At 37.9% G+C, this 25,417-nt stretch overlaps 1 protein-coding gene across 3 annotated transcripts in view; it reads right to left on the bottom strand.

Annotated features, from left to right (window-relative positions):
• The window catches only part of SULF2 (sulfatase 2), a 167,197-nt gene extending 158,344 nt beyond the window's left edge, over positions 1 to 8,853 (bottom strand). For 2 of the 3 annotated variants that reach the window (XM_072879386.1, XM_072879388.1), the window contains exon 1: positions 8,494 to 8,853. The gene's annotated coding sequence lies outside the window, so the exon portion shown is untranslated. The remainder of the gene's footprint in view (positions 1 to 8,493) is intronic. The other variant, XM_072879387.1, reaches the window with a different exon arrangement.
• Positions 8,854 to 25,417: the final 16,564 nt, after the last annotated feature.

Here is a 25,417-nt window from a genome sequence, read left to right as displayed (position 1 = left end):
TTAATGAGATAAACAGCAGTGGCTGAAGTACTGTACTCAGTCATACTTTAGATCATTGGTGCAGAAGCTAGAAAATTTACTCATGAATTGCACTAGGTAATAAGCTACTGCAAACGCATCATATTGTTGAAGCTTTTATGTTCTGAATCTGGTGATGTTAGTATTCTAACCTGACACTACAAATCCTTATACAGCTACAGACAGGAGGAGTAAGAAAGTAACAAGGATCATCTGAAACTAGACTAATCCTTTCCCTAAAGCCACGGTAAATACATTCATCAGTTAACATGCAAGTTTGTATTACATGTAGTCATCTGATGGAATGGGACTTGCTATGTGAGCCCCTACTTTAATCTCTTGCATAACAGTTGATTACAAAAATGACCTAAAGCTGTTAATAAGAAAAAACATTCAAAATTATCCAGAAGATTATACAAGGAGTTAATTGAGGCTACAGCACTTTTCTACAGTGCACTGCTGGAGTACTTGCTTAACAAAACCAGGACAAATCCCAGTTCAACAGCAGTGACTGAAAGAAAGGAAGAGACATCAAGATATGCGTTAAGTATGTAAAATAGTCTCCAGCATTCTTTACGGATGTGAAAAGAATATAATGAATCCTTCATTGCTTAGAGGGGAACATTTTTGTCTTGCCAAAGGACAGATTTCCAAAGATGTGATATTTACATTTTCCTACAACCTGTAATTTTCTCATTTATCATTTGTCAGGGCCCAAAGACCTTTTACTGCACGTAGGATGTTTGCATATGTCTAATGATCCTTTTACCAAACAAATGTCACAGTCTGAATGAGGAAACTAGTTAATATCGCTGATGTTGCTAATTTAACACCATTAATGTCACACTGTGAACAGCTACGCAACCTACAGGGTCTTGTATTATAACTAAGCTCTACTGGTTGCAAGTCTGTTCTCCAGCAGACAGCACCAAGAAGATAACCCATGCAAATATCACATGCAGGAAATTCAATAAAATTTGTAAAGATTGCTTTGATTCTGTAGTTAGACTACCAGACAAGTGTGACTAAAGACAGATCATTTGATAGAGATTTAGAGGCACTAATTGGAACTCACTTATCTACACTCTTACAGCTGACTCCACTTTTATCAGTGTGCTACGATTTGGAGCAGTCAGAAAAGAATCCAAGTGGATCACAGAAACCATTGCATCATGATATTTCTAGATGTACAGCAAGATCCAAAGATTTACCAAATGAATTCAATGGCAGAAGGCACATTGCAGTGTTGTCTTCAATTGCAACTGTGCCTTTTTACCCTTCTCTACGCACAACTGAGTTAGATTTTGTAAAGTAATTTGTCTCCACACATGTTATCTATGAAAAAAGCTTTCTAAGAGCAGAACCATATAATTTTTCTCTAAGCCACTGAAGTCTTCCACACGCTTCCCCTGACAAAGAAAGAATGACATAAAGCAGCCAGATTCTTTAGAAAGTCCTTCAAATGCTGCTGGTACTGGAACACAGGGGAAACAAAACTTGATGAAGACTAAAAGGTAAATTATTTTAAACAGAATTAATAACACACAAACCCAATTGTGTGTGGAACGTACTCAAAAATAAGGGTGGGAAAAGGGAATTGCAAAGCAATTCATTTGCAACAACAGGAGCTAGTAACTTCAGGATGATCATTACGCATTTATCGATAACAGATCTTTCCCTTAACCTGATTAGTAACAGATACATATAGCATATTTTGATTAAAAAAAAACAAGTTAATAATTCTAAACATTACAGTCAGCAACATAGCTGGCTTTTTGTTCTTTCCCTACCCAAAGGCACAAGCTGTACATTGGTTGCAAGACCACAGGGATGGTGAAAACTGGTGATGAATTCAACTCGCTGTGTAGTAAAGTTAGGGGGGGAAAAAAGCAACAAACACCAAAGACACACACACAAAAAAAATCACAGAGAAATGCTCTGGAACCAAGGCATTACTAAGCAGTGACAACCATTCAGAACTTGCCCCATCAAACCTGTTTGAACTCTTACCCAGCCAAGCTGAATGAATATCTCAACAGTGCAGACACAATTTTATTAGATTTCGCCCTGTTTTGCTCACCTAAGTAGACCCGGTATAGCTTTATTTTTTGTAATACATACAAACCACAGTGAAATCTCTTAATTCAAACACATCAATATCACAAGAAAGTAACTTGAACAGCTTCTTCAGAATACACTAAACTGAGGTCTGAGCCAAAGAAAGCCAACAGTCCATTAGGCAACCCATCTAATTTTGTACTAGTCCTTTCTTATCATGCACCTTTCTCAGAGAGACCTTTATCTCTCCCAAAGTAATGAGTCTCTAGAAATGCTCATATTCCCAACAACTGACACTCAAGGCACATATCACATGCCTGGCACAGTGAGATTTGGAAGTCTATAGTATTAAAAGGATTTCAAATCCCAACACAATGAAAGAATAATGTTCCTGACACAGCACAATCTAGAAACAGTCTGCACCTTAACAAGCTCTCTATTTGCTTCATACATACATAAAATCCCAACTTTCTCAAGTACTAGAGATATTTCCTCAGGTTCCTAAGATAATTTAGGCAAAAGCAACTAGTTGGAGTAAGAACAAAGCCCTAAGTTTTCAAAGTATATCCATTTTTAAGTTTTACTTCTATATACAAACCAATATGCAGTTTTCCCCCAATACAGTAATATTATTTCCTGGATCAAGTTCAGTAGTGTAAACTAGATGTTACTAGATTCATCAGAAGTGATTTTAGGATTAAAGAGATTTATTCCCCAGATTACCTGAAAACAGAAGAAAGAGGATACTATACACAACCATGTACTGAAATGCCCATTTAAATACTACTAGGAGAAAAATAAAGATAACCATTCATACTCCTTACAGCAGTCCTCTACAAAGTCATTGGGGGTTGCAGGTATATGACTTACTAGAAGAACACAAAGATTTTTCTTGCAATTACTGGACAAGACAGATATCGACATTTAATACTACCTTGTTCACTACTTATAAATTCAGATTTATAAAGACAGGATCTTTTCATTATATTTAAAAAAGAGAAGACCCATACATTTCATTATTAGTTTTGGCATAAGATAACTTCACACCCCAGTTGAAAATTAACACTATTATAACAATGCAACATAAACTTGTTAATACTTTTAACTAAGACAAAAAGGGAGCAGTGGAAAAGGAAGAAAGGAAACTGAACAATAAAGCTTTGTGAAGATCAGCTGATGTCAAATCCATCATTTTTTAAGAGTCCTACCAAGTACTTGGTGTGGGAGAAGGATCAGAACTTTAGTTCTTAGGTGTGCACTGAGCTTTATGGTTTCGGTACTTCAATCTTCCTTAGAAGAAAGCTGCAATTTCCAAGACCACGTACTCTTACTCCTTTCACAGTCATAGAAGTAGAATGCGTTGGCTTAGGATTCTTATATTAACACCCTAAAACACACTTCTGTCTTTTTGGCCTGTGTTCTTCCCCTCCACTGAATGGCAGTAACTCTGGGGTAACATGCAGGGATAACACTGCAAAGAAGGATGCATAAACAACTTTATATTGTTAGCACTTCAACCACATAGAAGACAGAATCTAGAAGAAAAATTTTAAATCTATAAGCAGATCTAAGAAAATCTATACAACAGGTCAATTGATCAAGACTTGCAGATAACAAAAACCTACAAGAAGTTTTCCTTATTCGGTTTCCAGATTGTAAATAACATCAGCTTCTGACACATTTCAGCATCTTTAAGATCCACAATCTTCCTTTCCCAAATATTACTAGAAAACACAAGTTCTTAAATACACTGAATCCATCTATTAAACTGGGTAGTCATAGTCAATGACTCAGTCACAGAGATGGTCAGAACTGTCAGATCACAGCAGAACCATTGTTTACAGTACTTCCTACCTCAGGAATCAGTAATTTCAGCCTTTCACAATGATTGCTGCCTGTCCAAGATCTTCAAATAAGGCAGGCAATTCAATTGCTTTATTTTTAGGAACTTGAAATATGGTGCTGTCTATTTCTAAATGGGTCATGTCTTTCTGGAGCAATGAGACTTCATCCAGTATTTATGTTATTTCTTGTGAGGTATTGATATTTACAGTTGCTTCCCCATCACCACAAAGTTATTACCTTCATTTTAGAATACTACATGCAGATTAGAGACAACTCTGCAGCCTAACAGATATGTTTTATTTTGACACTCTCTTCCAACAATCCATTAAACATGGCTAATTAGTGCTAGTGATTACACATCAAAATTTTTATTTCACCACAAACTGCTTAAACTCATTGAACTGTGAGCTGTTATCCTGATTTTACTGTGGAAGGTGAACCAATGCTAGCAAATAAGACAGAAATACAAAATAACAAACTAAAACCTAGAATAAGCTCATTACAGATATTAACTACATAAAAAACTTCTACGTTGTTCAAAGGGGAAAAAAAAAATCACTGCTATAACAATACCAGGTTACAGATGTCAATACGCCACTGTATATATTTCTTCATCATCAAATCATCATTTAGCTACTTCAGTTCTTTGTGCATAAGTTCAGATAGTAAAAACATTTGATGTAGGAACTGTATCTGTGTTATAAAGGTTCCACATATAAAATAGGGTGTTGTAAAACTAAATAAAGTCATACCTGCTTTATGAATCTCATTCAGCTTTACAGACAGTTTCACTTGAACAAAGTTTCCTAGATTCTGTTGTTGGATCTTTCACACTAGTTAATTTTCTTTAGCATCATTCTATTCTGAGCACCAAAACAAATTTCCTACCACAGGCAAACTGCAGAAAGCAGACACTATTTCAAACACTTTAATTGGAAATTTCACTCACCAGGATTTGGAAAATAAGAACACAGATACACATGGCTGTATTTTTTACACATGCATACATACACAAACACAGACACAGAGGTGAGTCTAGATTAAGTTGTTGAGCTATTGCATTCACTATAAAAAAAAAGGCCTTACCCAAGTGTATCCACAACTGTGCTAATACAGAAAACAGAATTTTGCATTTCACTGTGATACAGACCACTGTAGTAGACACTAACATGCGAAGTCACATAAATCTGTGCATGAGGGATCCTAGGGCAGCTGCACAGTACAAGCATACATTTCACATATTACAAGAACACTAGAACTCAAGTACAACTCCTTACAAGAGGGAAGATAAAAATTTCTGTTTACTGAGACATTCTTACTGCCTCAGAAGCAACACTCCTTCAGACGCTGCTTCTCGCTGAAGACCTTTATACTTGCAGCATCTGTATTTGTAGAAAGGCATAGTTATATCTAGCATTGAGACAAGTCCGAAGTAACATTTTTATGGAATTCAGAAATATTACACATCTTGTCTCCTCCTACAGAGGCTAACCACTAATTAGTTGAAATCCTCCCTTGTCAAACTTGCATTATCATTCCAGAATTTCTCCCCATGCACCATTTGGGTGAGGGGTGGGGTGGTGGGGACAGGCAGAGGAGAGGCAGTTAACCAGCAACAAACTATATTGAGAAATTCAGACAATTTCCAAAAGTTAAACAAAAATCCAAGTCTATTAGAGACTTATACTAATGGGGAGAGAGGGAAACAAAGCAAAATAAAAAACGAAACAAACCAAACTCTGCTCATTACAGCTTTTCAGGTTTCAGATTAAATCATGGCTTGTACTGGAACAAACCTAAGATATTCTCAAAAACATGAGCATACTGGAACATCCATTTTTATATTGGAAATGTAGGCCTGTATCTCATTCTCCAAAATGTCCGCTCCAGCCTGAGAAATTGGCCCAGCATATTGATAAAAATGAGAATGTGTTCTGTCAAGGATACTGCAAGGGACAATTTGAAAGGCAGATCTTATCTACTCTTCATGGAACCTGGAAAAGGCATGGAGCATTATTCATAGAAGTATGATCTCACCAACATCTTTAACAAAAATTCTCTGATAGGTTTGTAGCAGTTCCTGATCTTACTCTTACTCTATTCTGAACTTCACAGTGAGCCTACATCTTCAGGTGGCCAAGGAAAGGATGTTGAGAGGAAAAAGGAGAAAAAAATATTGTCTGTCTCTGAGGGGGTACAATTATTTGGAAAATATTTTAATCATTCTATGCTATCTACAGAGCAAGAAGTTAGACCTGTCTAGAATTCAAATTAATTACCTCTAAAAACAATTTTGAAGGGAAAATAAAATATAAATTCACACCCTTTCCAAGTTGTGGAGTTCTTTGAGATATTAGATATTAAATCTAGCATCTCAAAAATACACATCTACTATTACGCAGCAAAACTATTTGCTTTATTGCATCACCTTCTTTCTCATTCGCAACAGAGAAGAGTCTTACTCATTCATATACCTAAATCAGTTATATTTGCAAATTTGTTATCACCAAGTGCGTTTGAATTTCTATTTTTGTAGATGAGCAGCCATAATTCTTCTCACCTGGGATCCTCATAACAGAGATGTTTGAAAGTCACAACAGTGGAATACATAGATTTTCTTAGAAACAAAACATACAGAGCCATAGCAAAGCATCATCTATTCCAACTTAACATTTTGTTTAATGAAATAATATTAGCTACTGAGGTAGAAAAACTACAGACATTTTCCAATTCATTTAGAAGAAATGTTGGAGAATCTGCTACTGAAAGACCAGACTAATCAAGATGGTTTTATACAGCAAGGGCAAACACTTTCAGCTAGAAATTCCCTGAAATAAGACTCCTTGCAAGGAATCTAAAGCAGCAAAAAAAAGTGTTATGTAGCCAAAACACAAGCACAACAAAAAGGTTTTTTTTCAAATATCAAAGTCCAGGAAAAAAAAGTAAGTCCAATAAATACTTTGAGAATAACACTATATTTTCCTAATGAGATTAAAATAAACATACACAAAACCCTCCACATTCAAACCACAAAAAATCTGTAGTAGGAAAACCCCACCATGCCAGGAACTTTGCCTTGAATTTCATTATTTGTGCTGAAGAGAGTCCAGAGTTCACCTGAACTCCCTAATGCAGATTAAAAATAAAGCTGTCCTATTTACACTAATATTTTGAGTATTTTCCTAAACATCTCTCATATTCCATTTCCCCACCCCCCCAAAAGCAAGCAGAACAGTTAAGGTAAAATTGAGAAAGATGGTAGGGGGGTTATTTCAGTTTTTGAACAGCACACTTAAAACTTAAGTTTCACTGCTGCAGGACATGTCATGAAATGCAAGGATAAATCAAATTCTATGAAGAGGATTGACTCTGAGGACTCTCATAATATGTTTAATCAAAACAACATCCTTACACATGTCAGTTTTACTTCCACATAATGAGAAACTCAAGAGAAATACTGAACATTAGCAGGGACAAACTACCGAAGAATATCTTTATGTAAAATCATTAAAATTATATTTGGAGAGGAGAGAGGGAAGGAGAGAGAATTGTTATGTATATAGCTAGCACTAAAACAATTACTCCAGGTCCATCTTTTGGAGAACTCTTCATGGCCCACCATGCTTTACATCTCTCACAGGCATTGAGCATAAAAGTTATGGCACTGCAGATTAATTTTGGAATTCAGATGACACCTAACCAGTTAAGGGGCTTTTCATAACTACTGTCTGATGCCATAAGAAGACATTCACTATTAATAGCAAAGGCATTACTTATTGCCACGGTAAAAGTGAAGAAAAAACAGCGTATTTTCACCAATCATTTCTGGTTTTAATCTATTGAACTTAACATTAGTCACAGAAAAGCAAGAGCATATATGGATTCATTCACATGTTTGTAGGTTGTAGAAAGCAAGGGAGATGACATGGACACCTCTGCACGGTTTCACATCCATACGTAACACGTTAAAGGAGAAAAACAACAACAACCAAAAAAGCTAATTAGAGACCTACCTACAACTCTACCACGTCTATGCCTGGAGCCCTGCAGCCTTCAAGTGCTGTTCAACAGCCCAGCACAGGACTAGGAACCAGAAGTTTTTAGCACAGCGCATGTTATTTTCCAGCTCAGCCACTGCCTCACTGCGTGACCTTGGGCAAGTCACTTCCCCCGCATCTCAGCTCCCCATCTGACAGTCTCCCCCTCCACAGAGCACCGAGGACGAAAACCCGGTAATTATTCACCACAAGCGACTCTGCACCGGCGAAGATGGAATAGAAGGGTGCGGGGGAGGTGGGGGGGGGGAATGGGAGTGGGGGTTTCCTCACTGACAGGTGATAAAGATCTCCCCGACATTGATTCAGCCTCCCGCCCGAGGGAGGATCTCCCCCTACACCTTCCCCGTTTCCCTACTGTACGGGTTAAACCGGAGGAGAAGCCGGCAGCTCCGGCTCGCCCACCCCAAGCGCACGCAGCAGCCGGGGAAGCCAAGCCCTCCGGGCCTCCCACCCCCACAGCCAGAACCCTCCCGGCGGCCCCAGCCCGGCTGCGCACGGAGGCGGCGTTACTTACAGCACCGGCCAGGCGGAAAACTCACAGGTGGCCCGGAGCTGCCGGCGATCAACGGGTGAGAGGCGACCTCCGCCCCGGGAAGTCGGTCGCCTCAGCACCCGTGCGGGAAACGAGCAAACTGGGACGGGGATGCTGGGCTCCGCTCCGCTCCCCGCCGCGGGGCCGCGCAGCTCCGGCCGCTGCCGTCGTCCTCCCTGCGCGGGGCCGGCTCCTTCCCGCCCTTCCTCCCGCCCGGCTCGCGCCGCCGGCCAATGCGGGCCGCGGCGAGGAGCCGGCTTTAACCATCTGTTGCGAGGCGCCTCCTCCAAGCGCTGCCGCCTCCCTTGCCGGGGGGCTCCCGCCCAAGCACCCCGCCGAGGAGGTGGGGAGCCAGGAGAGAGTTTTAGGCCCCCTCCCCGAAGAGCTCTTTGCCCTCCGCACCCTCAGGGGCCGCGGCCGTTACCCGCCTCCCCTCCCCCACCCACCTCAGGATCGCCGCCCCCCTCCCCCGCCCCCTTCAGGGCTGGCGCCCCTCACCTCAGCGCTCTCCTCCCCGCGCCCGCGGCCCCTGTCCCCGCACAGCACCCCTCAACTCCCTCCCTGCCGGGTGAGCGCCTTCCCGCAAGCCCCGCCGCTGCTGTGGGGTGAGGGAAGAGGAGCACGGCTGAGGGGTGCCCTGAGAGCGCTGCGGCACCGCCCCAGGCAGCCCCCCATTAGGAGTGCCAGGTGGGGCAGCGAGGCGGGGGGAGGTGGGTGTCAATTAGGGAAAAAGAAGTGCATGAGGGGTCTAATCCTCCTCAGGTTGGTGGGGATAAAGTCGTGACCTGATAAAACTTCTGTACTTCCCACTTAATAATCGGAGTTCTCCACATGAGGTGTCAGGAGGCCGACAGTGGTACTGCACGGAGAAATGTGCCTCATCCTTCTTCAATGGGCATAAACCAGGGCTAAAATCTGTCTGTGTTTAGACTTCTTAGACATCTCCTGTGGAGAAGCTGTTCCAAAAGAGTCAAAAGTCTCTTTCACTATTTAATGGTTTTGAGTTTTAGCCTTGTGCATTCCTAATTTCAAGGTTTTTCCACAAACATGAGGACAGCCTATGTGTGGGGTCCCTTATTTTGGGTCCCTGTTTCCATGCCAGGTGATAGTAGTTCAGATGTTTGTAGTGCACAGTAAACTTTCCCAAAAACAGAGCCATAGTTCCTGTTTTACTTCCCCTTTTATATTAATACTTTCCTTGTTACAGACATCCCTGATTATGCCTTTTAATCAAGTCCCTACATTTTCACGTGGTTCTCCACAGAAAATCTAGGGAATGAGCAGCTAACTTCATTACAACAGGTGCCAGGGTAATATTTTTATGAAGATGTGTCAAGAAAATGATGCAAATTCTTCTCAACTTTCAAAAACTTGAAGTTAACAAAAGAGTCTTGAGATGCATGCTGTGGAAAGAAAAAACATGTACATTTGTTGCATGTATTAACACAGGTTCTAAATGAATTTTTGTCATTTTTTGAAACTGTCAGATTCTTATTTCTCACCAGAGCAGTGCCATTAAATTATACGTTTAAAACCAGAGTATGGACCAGATATGATTTGCAGGACTTGCAGGATTTGAGATATATTATTATGCAAATTTCGAGGTTATCTTTTCTCAGTGACATGTATGTTATCTGTAGCTGGATAGTCCGAGTAATTAAATTAATCATAGGTCCTTTTCTTTTACTATTAAAAAAAATACAATTTCTGGAAATAAAGTCAACCACCTGTATTCCCTACCAATGCTGTTATAAAATGGTACAATGCGTTACTCCAGATAGACACTTTCAAAGATAGGGTACATTTCTTAGCCTCTGGGAAGGCTTTATCTTTGTGTTAAAGGATCTCAACACATCTGAGATTTATCTTATTACAAAAAAGTCTCAAAAATACTCAAAATTAAATTATTTGGATTTTTCTTATGAGACTCCAGATGGATGAAATTTTGCCCTCATGTATGCATGTGGAATGCCTATAAATCTGAAGGGAGAATTTGTCATTGCAGGATATTTTTAAGGAATGGTTTCTATATAGTCATAATTACTAGAATGACAAATTAACTAGTGAATCTTCCATTAATCTTACAAAGCTATTCTCAAGCCTAAATTATTCCCATATATATTCTAATCAAGGCTCATCATAATAATTTTGTGAGATATTGTTTCTAACTTTACTACAAGGTTTTGTCTTACTACTCTAAGAATGTTGTTATTATTGATTTTATTAATACATAGGAATTCCATCTAACATCTTAAACCAATTGTCCTAGGTACCAAATATATGCATAAAAAGATGCTCTTCACTTGAGTGCTTTGCATGCCGTCATCATACACAGATGTCAAACAAAGGATAGCTGGAAATAGAACAATCCATAGGCAAACAACTGGCCTCTGAAACAGTGAAAATATAAATAACTTGTTCAGTTGTACAAGAAAGCTTGGCAGAATCCAAAAGCTTATGCAGGTAAGTCGTGTCTCAGTCCACTGCTGTAATAAACACTGCTGTTAAATATAAAAAACTATGCCTTAAGTCTCAAAATAATGTTTCTCTATGAAGTCTTTTAATTCACAAACAAAATGGCTACTGCAAAGGCAGTTGCTTACCTTTTTTAAAATATGTATTATTTCCCCTGGCTCATTACAGTTTCTATTACTTATTTGTATAGATTAAAAATATGACAAATTCTGCATGCATACATTATCAGTATTGTGTATGTCATGGATGTGATTAGGGCAAGATTCAAATAGACCAACAAGCCATCAGTTCAGGGGTTTTCTTCTGTATTTTTACTTGCTACTATCTTGGCATGTGACCTTGGGCAATTTGTTGAACTTGCCCGTGAATCATTCTTTCATTTGTAAGATCTGGGATAGTCATACTTGAAGAAGTGCCCTTTATTAGTAATAATATTTTGTGAATGTATTTATCTATAACAAGTGAACTAGTAAATAACATCTTTGAATATAGGCATCCAATCATTATCCATCATAACAGTATTTTCTCCAGCTTCATTCTAAGCAGCATATACTTGGCAGTCTATAGTCCTTAAAACAAAGTTTAAAAACTAAGCGGTATTTTTTGTCAAATATCATAGCAAATATCTTAAAATCATCAAAGATCCTGTGTGAAAGTCTTATAGAGAATAAGCCTATTTTTCTAATTGGTCAAGCAGTGCATTAACAGTGTGTGCAGAGATAAAGCTGCAAGCAATTATAGTTCAGGAGACCAAAGACAGGGAGAATGAAGTTTTCCACAGAGTTCATGATAAAGAGCACTGTATCCCTGAAAAGCTTTATGTTTTCTTCATGAAAAAAGATTGCAGTGCCTAATTATAAGAGTTCAATGAGACTAGGGTCTGGTACCTCCAAGAAAACTATTCAAAAACTATTTTGGTGTGGTTTCCATGTGCAGCAGGTGTTCATCACCGCAATAAGCTCAGAAAACAACATCTTTTGCCATTCCCACACTATGTGTTTGCACTAAGAATTTTGGTTTTAGTGGGTGCTTTCAAGTCACTTCCAGCAAGAGACTGTGTGCGCATGTTACATATAGTTACCCTGTAACTTTCTTCCCACATCTTTTCTTTATGCAAAGTCGAGCGAAACACAATCTATTAGGCTGATGCTTTCAGTAGAGTTAAAAATATTGATATGCATTAGCTGCAATAATCAAATTTTTTAAATCCCTAATGTCTTAGAAGATCCATTAACCTTAATCAATCCAACACATCTGATTGTGCTTGCCAACTGCCCTTTTCCAAATAAAGATATATCAAGTTACATTAATAGCGTCAGTAATTAAATACTAGGATGAACACAAAAACAAACCCTAAGATCCAAATAGTGCAAACTTGGGCCACTGATTTAGTTCCAGATCTTGCAGCAGGCTATTCTCTGAAGTGAACCAAGTGAGCCAAAACCATGAGAGTGGAACTCAGCGTGTGAGTGCAAAGACAAAGTTTGAATTTTAAACCCCCCCTTTTTTTTTTCCATGTGAAATATGTTAAGTTCCCAGTGGAAAAAAACCTCAGGATTGAATAAACTAATCAGAAACATACCTTAGAGCCATAGTCATAAAGGAGTTGCTTTGTTATAAAGACAAAGCAGATTTGTGGGAATGTTGCCACTTTTTATAAACTGTTGAAAGCTGGGGTTTGTTTTATTTTGGTTATGTGCCAGTCATGACTCAGGAACCGTTACGAAAATGAACGTGCTATTTCAAATGTTGCAAGACCTAGCCTAGATTTAAATAGTGTGGCACGTTTACCTAAACAAACAAACTAATCTCAGAAGCTGCAGAACTGAAGCTAGTTGGAATGTCACTTAGGTGCTGACACTACTGAGAAAACAAAAACATGGATGGACAGTGCTAACCACTGAAAATGCCAGCGGATGGTAAGTGAAATGTTATGTTCCTACCCCACAGGGCCATGTCTTCTGCTGGCAAACAACTGTATCTGTTAGGAGAAGGGGAAAAAAAGAAAAACAATAGCAACAAAAGGTACAACAAGTACATAAGGAAACAGCTGTCTAAACTTCAGAAGATAAGACAGTTGTCTGTTTGAGTCCAAGATCAGTCTGTCTGTGTAGACAGCTATCAAAACTGTGAGTTTTTGCATGTTCTTTGATAACTGTGTAATTGGTAACTGCAATCTCATGTTTCCTATCCCCTTACTCAGAACACATTAAGGGAAATGGATTATAACTCCAGTGCTAACAGGGAAATGTTCAGCAATAACAATCTGTAGCTTCTGGAGCACTTTTCTGTTTCAAAGGGCTTTGCAAACATTGATTAATTAATCTACTCTGTGTTCAGTTCTGGGGAAGCATGCAATCCTTCCACTAAACAGTTGAGCTTTGTTATGGCTTTTAAAGCCTGAACTGTGCTGTGGGGTCGGGTGAGTGAGCACCTGCAGAGGGGCAATGCTGGAGTGATAGCTGCTGAAGGCATGCCGTTTGGGTAGCTGCAAGGACCATGTTTAACAGTGGCTGTGAATCTTTTCCTTTCTTGAGGTGCTAGGTGATACACAGGGGTAAAAAAGCCTCATAATCTCTTTCCGCAAGTTAGGTTTCCTCTTTGATGTGTTACACATAAATGCAGGTTACTGTGCTGACACGAGGATCACAGTCATCAAGTTCCTTCTGCTACCCCCACATGCTCACAAACTACTTGTCTTTTCTGACTTTCCACATGTGCAAAAGCAAAACTTATTGTATTGTTTCTACATTTAACCTAAAATGGATTCAGTTTTAGTCACAATCCCTTTGTGATGTCAAGTTCTCCTTTTCAGTCCAATTCATCAAGATACACCTGTCTGGATGCATTCACTTGCACTGACTGCCTTCACTTTCAGTAAGAATGGGACCCTGGCTTTGTACAGCTTCTGTCCAAGAACACTGATCCTGCCTTTGCCAGCTGGTAACCTGAGGGATCTGAATGATATGTGTCCAAAAGTTACCCTTTTAAGAGCCTGTTTACAACATCGGCTACTGGCAACTAAACCAAATTTCTTAATTTGAAATGCATAGTACACTCATGCACTTCAAGTGTACATAGTTATAATGGAGCCCTGCCAATGATACTGTCTGAACAATGCATATATTGCATGTCTGCTTTGATACAGCAGCGGATCTGGCACTAGACGTTACAGAGCAGATTTTTTCATGGTTTGGGTGGAAGACAGAGCCAGAGACACCTTAGCTAGACTATAGAAGATTTTTTTTTCCTATCTCCAGTATGTTGAGGAAAAGCATCTTAAGGAGGAGGAATACATGAAGTCATTTCAGTGGGGAAAAAGAGACAGAGGGAGGAAGAACTTTATATAGTTTAGAAATCTCCACCAAGTTGTTTGCTGTAGAAGCTTCTGCAGACACACTTTGTAAGCAAAGTTTCCTTGGACTCTGGCAGGGGACTGAACATTTTTTAAAAGATGGACAGCTTTACACTGCAGGACAGGGTTCACATTATTTACTGAGAAATGGCTGGCTGCCTGCCAAGCTGAAAAACACTCCCTTGCTAACATTTCAGCTGAAGAAAAAACGAGGTAAAATAAATACCTCAATATTACTCTATTACACTGTTTAGACTCTACCCTTCAGATGGAAAAATGAAATTTATTACAACAATAAATGACCCCCTAAAGATCTGAAAACTGCCAGGGCTCTCTGTCTCTTCCTTTCTAATGAAGCTTTGCAATTTCACCAAAGTCAGAAAGTTGTGATTGTACCAATAGATCATGCCTGTGCATACATATGCAATGTGTATGGAGGAGTGACATGCTTTAATTGTATTTTTAATGGGAAAGATCAAATAATTCCATAAAATATGCTACAGGTCTCATGATTGATGATTTCATTTTGAACAAGGCAAATTAAAAATGAGACTGAGAGCACAGTGAATCTGTGAAATTACTCACTGTTGCACATACAGATTTATGCATAGATCTAATACTTACATTTGGCATGGGTTGAATGTGCATGTGGCATCTTTTCTGGTTACAAGTTCATGGATTGTTCCTATTATTTGTATATTTCTACAGTAATACCAATCAACAAAAATGCAATTTCAGCATTCTTAAAAAATGCTTGAGGAATTGAACATGGTTATTACTGGGAATTTTTTCTTATGGTATCTGGAAGTTGTATTTCACACATACAATGCTACTGCAGGTACACTTGTATATTAACCAGTGGATCTGTAATTTGCAGGTGAAGAGCAGAAAGGTATGTGCTCTTTAAGACTAAGTCAGCTCTGAGTTTCACTCTTCAGCAGCAGCAAGCACTTGTCTACTACTGTCTTCAATCACACAGGTTAATTCATAAGCTGTATTTAAACATTTTCTTCATGCTTCCTGTTTGAGATCTAAGATATAATGAACAGTATAGCTATAGGCTAGGCCACACAAGCATAGCTTCATAGATATTAAGAAAAGCAGGAACTGTTGTGACAGCTTAACTTGATCTTCTGGCATCTAGGTTTCCTGGTTATACAGCAAATCTTTCAAGCGTCACTGGTTACCACTGTCTCTACTATAATAACTAACTATTCAATACCACAGATATTGTTAGGCAGTATCTTACTTACATATACCATGTGTGTTTCTATGTATTGAGCCTTAAAATCAAAGGCTCCCTGACCTCTGGGACATGCAGTTTGAACCACAGTCACATGTGGATTTAGCTGCTAGCCTTTACTACTGAAAAATCTCTAACAGAACTGCCATTTTCCTTCTTTGACTTAATATCTGGACTCAGACCAGACCTGCATGTGTGAGATACATCTCAATATGTATGAAGCCATATTTGGAATCTCCAGGATCTCAAGGGTAGTTGACTTGAAGGTATTTGCTTATGCTAGGGAACAGAGAATATATGCAAACCCAAAATTTCTTTTGCATTTTACTCTTCTCAAATATATGCACTGAATGTATACTTATATATACTGTCTTTATGTTGTGAATTTGTATATAGGTAACAGTTTTCCTGGGACAATGTCTGTCTGTATAAACATGTCTTTTATTGAAGGATGGGCAAGTGTTGGGCTGAAGTCAAACAGATTTAGATATAAGTTGGATTGCCAAGCGTAAAACAGGTATTTGGCACAAATGAGACATCACAATAACACATCCTTTTTTGCACATACCCTTTCTTTAGATAGAAAGCAAGTGTACAGACCCATGCTGTGCTCTTCTTGCTGCTTGTCATGTTGATATAAAGCATCAGAAATAATAAACGATTTCAGTAGTTTTCTTGTTATATTAAGAAATTCTGATTAAAAAAAATTCTGCTCCCATGACAGTGACATCACAAGCTGCAACCCCAATTGTATGAATCCTCAGGTTTTGCCTTTTAATTTCATATTGGCGGAGTAGAGAAATCTGAATGTGTATATGAAGGGGGAAGGGACTGAGCTGTGCAGCTTCTAGTAAGCAGGAGCAGCAAATGAGAATCCCACCCAGAGGTTTTAATTATATGGTTCTTATGAAAGAAACTACATTGTGGGATAAATGCCCAGGCCATTGTTTGGTTTTTAACCCATTCCCCACTTAGATGAAATCCTACCAAAGTAGGTTGAAGCTTCCCAGAGTGAAAAAGCATGTTTTGATTTTTGCAAAAAGATCAAAATTTTGTCTGGAAAATCCATTGGAGCAGAGGTCTTTTTTATTAAACAGATTTTACCAGATAGGGTCCTTTTTCAATATATGGTGTCATACAGTATACCAAATAGTATCCTTATATCCCCAAAAGTTATATAGCAAAAGTTAGTTTAAAATGCCTAGCACAGCAGCTGTAAAGATCATGATCTTTACAGGCAGAATGTAAATGTAAACATTTATAATTATTTGTAATAATATTTATTTCTATGCTTTGATGGTATAACTAAGAATAACTGCAGAAAATATAAAATTGTCATGTGCTGTTTGCAACCTAAATCTGTACAGGAAATGAGCCCTCAGAAAACAAGCGCTTTGAAATCCACACGTTCAAGTTTGGGCCTAAAATGCGTAAATCATGGTGTTCTGGCTACTGAATCATAGAAGATGTAGTGGTTTAATGCCAGCCGGCAACTAAGCACCACACAGCTGCTTGCTCACTCACCCCCAGTGCCCCCCCCGTCCTTCTTCCCCAGCTTTACATGCTGAGCATGACGCCATATGGTATGGAATATCCCTTTCGTCAGTTGGGGTCAGCTGTCCCAGCCGTGTCCCCTCCCAGCTTCTTGTCCCCCCCCAGCCCACTCGCTGGTGGGGTGAGAGGCAGAAAAGGCCTTGGCTGTGTGTAAGCACTGCTCAGCAGTGACAAAAACACCTCTGTATTATCAATGCTGTTTCCAGCACAAATCCAAAACATAGCCCCATACTAGCTACTGTGAAGAAAACTAACTCTACCGCAGCCAAAACCAGCAGAGAAGACAATGGGCAAATGCAGTGCAAAGGGTGCAAACATTATCTAAAGCAGTAAAGATTTAGAAAGAAAATTCAAATTAATTCCTGCCATTGGGTGAGTGGATTCATTTCTGGGTTTGATTTTTCTGAGTTGTGACATGTTTGTGATGCTTTCTTCAAACTTTTTTAGCATAAACTATAAATCATAATACTTCCTAAAGGAAACATTTTCATTTCTGACAGTTTTGCAGGAAAATCGCATGTAGGAAAACATCATTAAAAATAAAATTCCCAATCCATTTTGTATTTTATTCCTGCTGAGAGCTAGTTATCATTTGAACTTTCATCCCACTGCCTGAACACACTGGTTATATGTTTATTTAACCTATTTCTTAGCACAATGCATGAGAGAACGGAATATGAAGAAGAATTGCTTATAAATTATATTACATTCTTTTTAGTTGCATCTGTTGTGTTTCTCACTTTGTGATTGCAACAGGCAAAAATTACTGTGGACAAAAAAGAATAAGCACATATAAATCACCTATTCTATATTTCCTTCTGTTTGATTGTAAAACTCAAAAGTCAGCTCTCCATTTTTATCAACTGCTGTTAAAGTGAGGCTGCAATTAGGGTTTCTAAGAACTGTGGTCAGCTGACCTAGTTGTAAAACCAGAAAATATGGATTATATCTGGTTACATATGCATTTTTAGATTACTCTCTTTTATTATTTGAAGAATGAATCTCAAAGTCAGTCCCTCTTTTTTGTGCAACACATGGTATGCCCTTTTAATGTTGGATAATACATTTGAAGCATAATCTAAAAGTTTTGACAGATGACATTTAGGATTTTCTGGAAAAGAGCAACACAGATAGCAGTACTGACTGTTGGTTTTAAGTCCACTTCACTCTAGAGTTCATATGTCTTATCTTCCTGTTACTCTGTTATTTGCAGCTTTATGTTTTATGTATTTATCTGAATATAGTATTTTGATAGTAACAAAAGGCTCAGTATAACTAACTGCCAAAAATCTCCTAGGGGCTTTTCCTCAGTTTTGCCATGACATTTAAGACTTGGTCAATCCAAGACAAGCTCTATTTGTTTAATTTCCATCCTGTTTATTCCTTATAATAAAGTCATGTTCTTTATATCTCAGATAAGGTTAAAGGAGAAATCCCAGTTGTACTAAAGACAACTGGGATCTTCTGCTGGAGAACTTGTGTATGTTCTTCTATTTTAGAAGAATAAAATTTTGTGTAGGATTTTCATTTTTTTCTCTTGCCTCCCCACATTTTTGTTTATCTCCAGTATGCAACAGGATCCTTTTGTTGTTCACAAATCTATGCTGCTCTATAAACAATAAACACATAGGCTAGTGTCATAGTCAGAGAAATCCACATGTGTTTTATTTGTTACCTGTAAAAATCATCAGACTCCTTTAGGTCTTCCCTGGAGACATCGCTTGCTGATGCTTTAAAAGAGTTTAGGCACATTTTCTTCTGGAGTAGGGATGATCTGATTTGCAATGGCTTTGTTTGGACATTGCATGTTCCATTTTACTCATTCATTCTAACCTTAATAGGCACCCATTGATTTGAGAGACAGTGAAAAAGCATAGAATACAAAGCTCAGTACAAAAAGAATGGCATGGGAGGGCAAAAGAAGAGCAAAATATGAATGAGGGGGACAAAAAAAGAGAAAGTCTGTTAAAAGAAATAGAATCTTTAAATTTGCTTATTCCTTTCCTGCCATTACCTACGTTTATGCAAGGTCACTGCAAACTGTGAATGAAGAGCTAAATGATAGCATTTCTGCTTACATTGAATTGGTGGTGGAAAATTAAGCTCCAGATAAATTGCTGAATATGGGACTCAATCTTTTACCAGCCTGCTTTTTGGCAAGGGTCTCCTATATGTACTAACTGCCATAAAGTTGACTTTAGTAGGGAAAAAAAAATATTAAGCCATGTCCTGGACTGTGTGCTGGCTCCTTTGTACTAAAAGGATCTATAAAGCTTTCCTGAGTTGGCAGCTGAGATTTCTCCTGCAAGAGGGAATCCCTGGCTGAGGTAGAGCTGGCTTACAGCCACCTTGGCTTCCATCTGTGCCAACTGTTATTAAGAAAGAGATCTGGAATATTGTCCTTCAAAATTGAACCTTCCATAGAAACACAGAGACTTGCACTATTTTTTTTAGCTAGGTCTGAATCTTCATGGCTCACCTTCTCCCTGTGCATATGTCCTAAGCATGTATTTATATGCTGTGCATATAAAAGGACTCTTTCAGCAGAGTTGTGATTTTGCAGCATTTAATAGGTTAAATTTCTTTAGAGTATTTATCTTTTCTTTTTGTGAAGAGTTGTTTCTCCCTTTATGTGAATGTTTGACTATTACTATGAAGAAACTGGGTACGTTTCCATTGGGAAAACTCATGCTGATTCCAGGTAGAAACTTGTTTACAGTTCCTTTTCCAAGCCCTATCCGTCTTAGTATTTTATTCATAATAACTGTAGTCTATTACAAAATGTTGATTCAGACACAATGAAGAGTAAGTAGGCTTGGTGGTTTGTTTTGGTTTTTTTTTTTTAAGTAGGGTTTTAATGTCAAATTCAAATGCTTTTATTTTGAACCCATAACATGCTATCTAAACCCACAAAGATACAAAATAATAATCTTAACATCTTTAGGTTAGGTATATGATCCAGAAGCACATAAAACTGACAAAAACCAAAGAGATTTGTTTGAAAAATATAAGTGCCAAAGCTTTCACTTATATTATTAATCTCTTACATAATGAGCTGAAAGCACATTAGAGTTCCTGAGTTTACTACGATATATGTAACGGGAGTCATCATTAGATAACGTGTAAAAGATTGCAACAACCAGTTACAAAATAGTATGTAATTTATCCTTCATAATTGCTTCCTGTTTTGACATAAAGAACTTAATTGTTTGTTATCTTGCAACACATATGGTTTTGTTTTAAAGCTTCTTTTATATTTTGAAGGTGACAAACATTGAGCACTTTTATTTTACCAGTGACAGTGGACCTGAGTATGTGCAGGCAAACTGTAATGTGACTGTTAAGCTACTGTAGGTAACAAGTTTGAGAATTTCAAGTGTTTGTGTTTGTCGTTGAGATTCAGAAGACATTTTGGGGGTGGCATTTTCAAGTACCAGACGTTGTGAAAGATGTCTCCTTTGTAAGTGTAAACCTGTGTCCCTCCAGCAAGGAGCCAGCAATGGAGAGAACTCCTAACTTCAGATGACCCCCAAATAAGAGCTCTCAAAACCGGTTTTCTAAACTACACTTATTTACTAGACTAATACATTCCTCAAAAAAAACCATTTTAAATAGCCTCCAGGTTTCACTCACAATCCTGGTGTCATATCAAGAGCCACTTCACCTCCATGGGGCTGTTCAGTAGTGACCCTGCATCAATGTATTAGAACCCCACTAAGAATTTTCCTGACGGTACAGCATTGGCACTGTAGTAGCACTAGAGCTAATTTTGATCAGTGCAGGTAGAGATAAATTTCAGTTTAAATAATTTAACTTGGAATTACCAGCTTTTTCTTTCAGAATTGAGCCTGTGGCATTACTCTGCTCTATCCTAGTGGTAAAACTTAGGTTTACCACTAATCTTTCAGTATCCCCAGCTGAGCTGTTTAATTACACTTCTTGCTCCCTGATGGCCAGTCTGGCCAGACTGTTGAGAATGGACTCGCATATTAGTGTCTTACATTCTATAAATATCTTATGAGGTTATTACGTTGTAACATGCATAAACTAATCTGTTCTGTAGATGTATCTACTGTGAAAGGTAGAAAGGTTGCGGCGTATTATACCATGAGATGTTTGGGCCAGATCCTCAGCTCCTCAATGTTGATGTAGCTCCATTTCTACAACATACCTTCTCCTGATCTATGTTGTATTTTTTTTCTATTCCACCTTAAATTCAGACACTGGTAATGTTATTGCTTATGATTTGGGCTTTGATGTATTCTGGTAACAGAGGTGAAAAATTCCTTCACTTCTTACCAATCCCTGAGGCATCTTATCCTTAATGACATGTTAAGTGAAACCCAAAGTGCCAAGGACCAAATCTAGATGTTGTGGAAGATAAAAACCTTTTAGAGATACCAGTCTAGAATAATTTTGTAGCAGAGCCGTAGGGCAGGAAAAAGGAGTGCTCCTGTATAGAAATATTCATTTAAAAAAGCAAGAAATTTGGACTTCTTGTAGGTAGTGTTTTAGAACTTTGATAATTATTTCCAAGTACAGGAACAAACATATTCTGCCATTAATGTGGACAGCACTTCATGTGGAGAAGTCCTTGTAACCCTAGCTAAAGCTAATATGGCCCATTTCCAGCTACTTGGAAGGCTTCTTAGTGTTCACTACAGGTCTGTTTGTAGTTTATCTTTATTGCATTTTGTACTGGTCCAAATTTTAAAAATCATTACCTATTAATTGTCGGCATAGATAAACTTCTTGTAATTAACCAGTCAAAACCTGTAGAAACCTGTAGAAAAAAGGGGGGCAATGGTAAGTTTTTTCTTTATACTGCCTTCTGTCTTTCACATGAAGACATGACCTACTCTTTAATATCTCTCGCCAGTCTTTTGAATTAAAGATGTCTTTGTAGTTTTAGGGTGATTTTAAATGTTCCAATCCATTGAAACATTTATCATTAACATTCCAGCCAAAGAGTCCTCTTTGTGATTAAAATAGTTTAAAAAGTTGTCTAATGGACCCAGAAGGGTAACTTCACTGTGCATTTCATCTTGGTCAAGTTTTTATATTCTGTGTATTGTTCTTCACAATTATACAGCCAGACGTCTGTTATATTCCCTTTGGAGAGCTGTTTGATTGAGAAGAAATGAAAATGAAAGGGAGAGACTGAATTTTTTGATTAATTCTAGCTACAGATCATCTGTGTTGGGTTAAAAAATATCCCGATATGTGGGTCAAGAGGTTGGGAATGAGATATGGAATTGTTCATGTGAGGCTGTAGGATGAAATCAGTTTGACCCAAGTTGGTTGCATCCGATGATTGTGACTATTTGGTAATCATCGGGAAACAAGCTAATAGGAAAATGACTATATAATAAAGAGCTGAACCAAGCTATCTCTGTACTTATGTTCTATTTCAAAGGGAAAAAAATGTGTGTCAGGGATGTAGCTACGGCTTACTGAACTCCAGTGTTCACAATGGCCAAAATGTTGTTGAGCAGACAACATATATGCTAATCAGATTTTGTGTTTGGAATATGAACCCATTTCCAAAAAAGTACATGTTTAAGTAGAATCATAAATTCAGTTTTAAAAAATCTGTAATGAAAGTATGTATTTGGTATGCTTGATACAGAAGAGTGCAGGAATATTTGTTTGCTGATCAAATATCAGTTTTTATTGGGCAAATATGTATTTACATTTGTAATTACTTTGATGTAAGTGTTTGTTCCAGACAAGTCCAAGATAGATTTTCAGTTTCTCCAAATATTTAGATTTATAACATTTGTTTGTTAATTATCCACCAACTTCATAATAGAAATGATACAAAGCACAAGTGAAATCTTGTGTGTACAGCATGTGTGTATATCCTTTTGTCAAAAACTCTGTGTAAGTTTAAAAAGTAGCTAATGCAGTGCAAGAGCTACAAGAGGAGTGAATGACATCATTGTGCTGGAAAAGATTTTGAAAAATGAGACTTTATACCTTTGTGTGAAAACATCAAAGGATAGAGAAGATGATGAATGCTGAACATGTTTCAGGTTTATTTGATTATATTTGTGCCTTTTTCAAATTTCTTTAAAAATGTGCTGAGTTTTGCTGTTTGCTAGCAGTTCAAGACCAAATAACCATAGTTTAATTGTAGACTTTGTTGTTGCCGTTCTACTGACTTCGTGCAGAGGCATTTATCAATCTAAGGTTTGAAATTAACTTCAAAATGCAAAAAAGACAGTTTAACTCAGGGAAAAGGAGCCTGTAAGCATATTTTCTAACATGAAAGGAATGTTAGGATCTGAATCATATTGGGAAGATGGTTAAATGTCTAGAAAGAAATTGCCAGATATGATGTTATGCAGCTTGAAACTTTTCTGGAATTTATTTCAAAGGATCCATTTTCTGTAGCATTATTTTTTTGAGAGATTTTTTATGTCAGCTGATTTACTTCAGTTTATAACATTAAATTACAGTTTAACACTTTACTAACATGAGCAGAAATATTGTGACTAAAATTACTATTTATAATATAAAAAGTTTAAACAGTATTGCAAAGAAATATGAGTTATTAACCTTGATCTGTTGTTTACTCCTCATTCCTTTCACTAGCCTTTAAATCAAATCCCTCAGATCTAACCTCTTTATCTCCCATCCCCCCCAAATTATGACAATATTTTCCAGCAATCATCCCAGATGTGTGCAGTACTCAGAAACTAAACTGAAACATTTTGGATCGTTGCCATAAAATAATGTCAGACTTTAGGATGAAGATTCCTTATAATTTTGAAAACAAAACAAACCCAAGAACTTCATGATTGGACCTTCCAATTTGGGCCCAACACCTGAGTAAGTTACCACATATTCAAACCATAGTGTTAATTTCTCTACTTGATTGTTATCTTCTTGGACCAAGAATCTTGTGTTGTTATATGCCTGTATAATAATCAGCATAATACCAGCTGCATACCATTCTGCTCAGATAATGTAATGAATGATGAATTTGATTTTTTTAATCTGTTCATCTTTTTCTATGTGAAAATTGGAAACATGGATCATAACGTGTATCTACCAGCCAAAAAAACCCCAAACCCTCAACACTAGTATCTTTTTTGTAACTTGACATGGCCCAGAGCATAGAAGTCGAGATTACAATGGTATAGTTTAAGGCAAGAATAAACTGGATCTTGGCTGATGACAACAAAAGACCTGGCATGCCAACCTGTAGCTTTGCTAAAAATCTTAGTAATATTGCTTCTTCCTCTTTAATGAATGGGCAAAGTCTCTCCACATCCCCTCACCCCAATGTCATTTTGCTGATGTTTCTGCTGCCTTTCAAAAAATCTATGAGTGACTGCAAGGTGCTACCTTTGTAGAATACATTCCCAGTAGGATATTAGCGCTCTTCCAGTTATGGCTTCTCCTTTACTATTTTAATTTTTTATTTCAAGGGAAGTGAAACTTCCACCTATTTACCCATACTCAGAGTTTTCTTGCTCATGTATCGCCACAAAGTCTATGTTGCCTACTGACAGGTGTCTCCCACAAAACTGTTTGCCATCTAAGTCAGTTTTTGTTGATTGATGTCATTCACCTCTTTGGAATGATCCTTGTGAGTGCTGAGATTTGTCCTATTGCATTGTATGCTGTTGGATCATTTGGATCACATTGAAACTTATAGCAAAAAAAAAGAAAATGTATGTCTGCCTCTGCAGCTGAGGTTTTCGTGTCTTTAACATTTGCATTTATCATAAAGTTTATAGACAATGCTGTGTATATATGTGGTATGTTGGACAGATTCATTCCCTAAATCAATAGGTAAATTGAAAAACTCAGGGTAATACTATCAAGCTATACTTCATACTACAGCTTAATTTATTGTGATGTATGATCAGAAGAGGAAGCTTTGAAGAACTGCTTGGCTTTTGCTGTTGTTAACTGATAAATATTAGCCAACGCAGTTAAATATTTTGTCCTACTCAGAATCAAATGCTGGTATTTCTGCCCCTTTCTGTTTCAGTGGCCGAGATGTAGCTGTCTCACCTGAATTCCTTATCTTTGTTTTCTGCTAAAAAGTTGGAAAAGAATAGAAGTTCTATCCTTCATACATTACCTGCTGTTATAGGTTCTCGTAGTTTAAGAAATAGCAGTAACTCTTTCCTTACTAGTTTAAGGTATTTTCACTGCATCAGTGACACATCACATTATGTTAAGTGATTTGAAAATGTGTGTTATCTGAAAGTCTTGTGCAAGTTTATTATTTTCATTTTGTGGGTAGAGCTTCAGTCAACAGG

This window comes from Ciconia boyciana, chromosome 14 (genome assembly GCF_034638445.1).
Source record: "Ciconia boyciana chromosome 14, ASM3463844v1, whole genome shotgun sequence".
NCBI lineage: Eukaryota > Metazoa > Chordata > Aves > Ciconiiformes > Ciconiidae > Ciconia > Ciconia boyciana.
The sequence above is the reverse complement of the archived record's forward strand: the minus strand, read 5'-3'. Positions and strand labels throughout refer to the sequence as shown.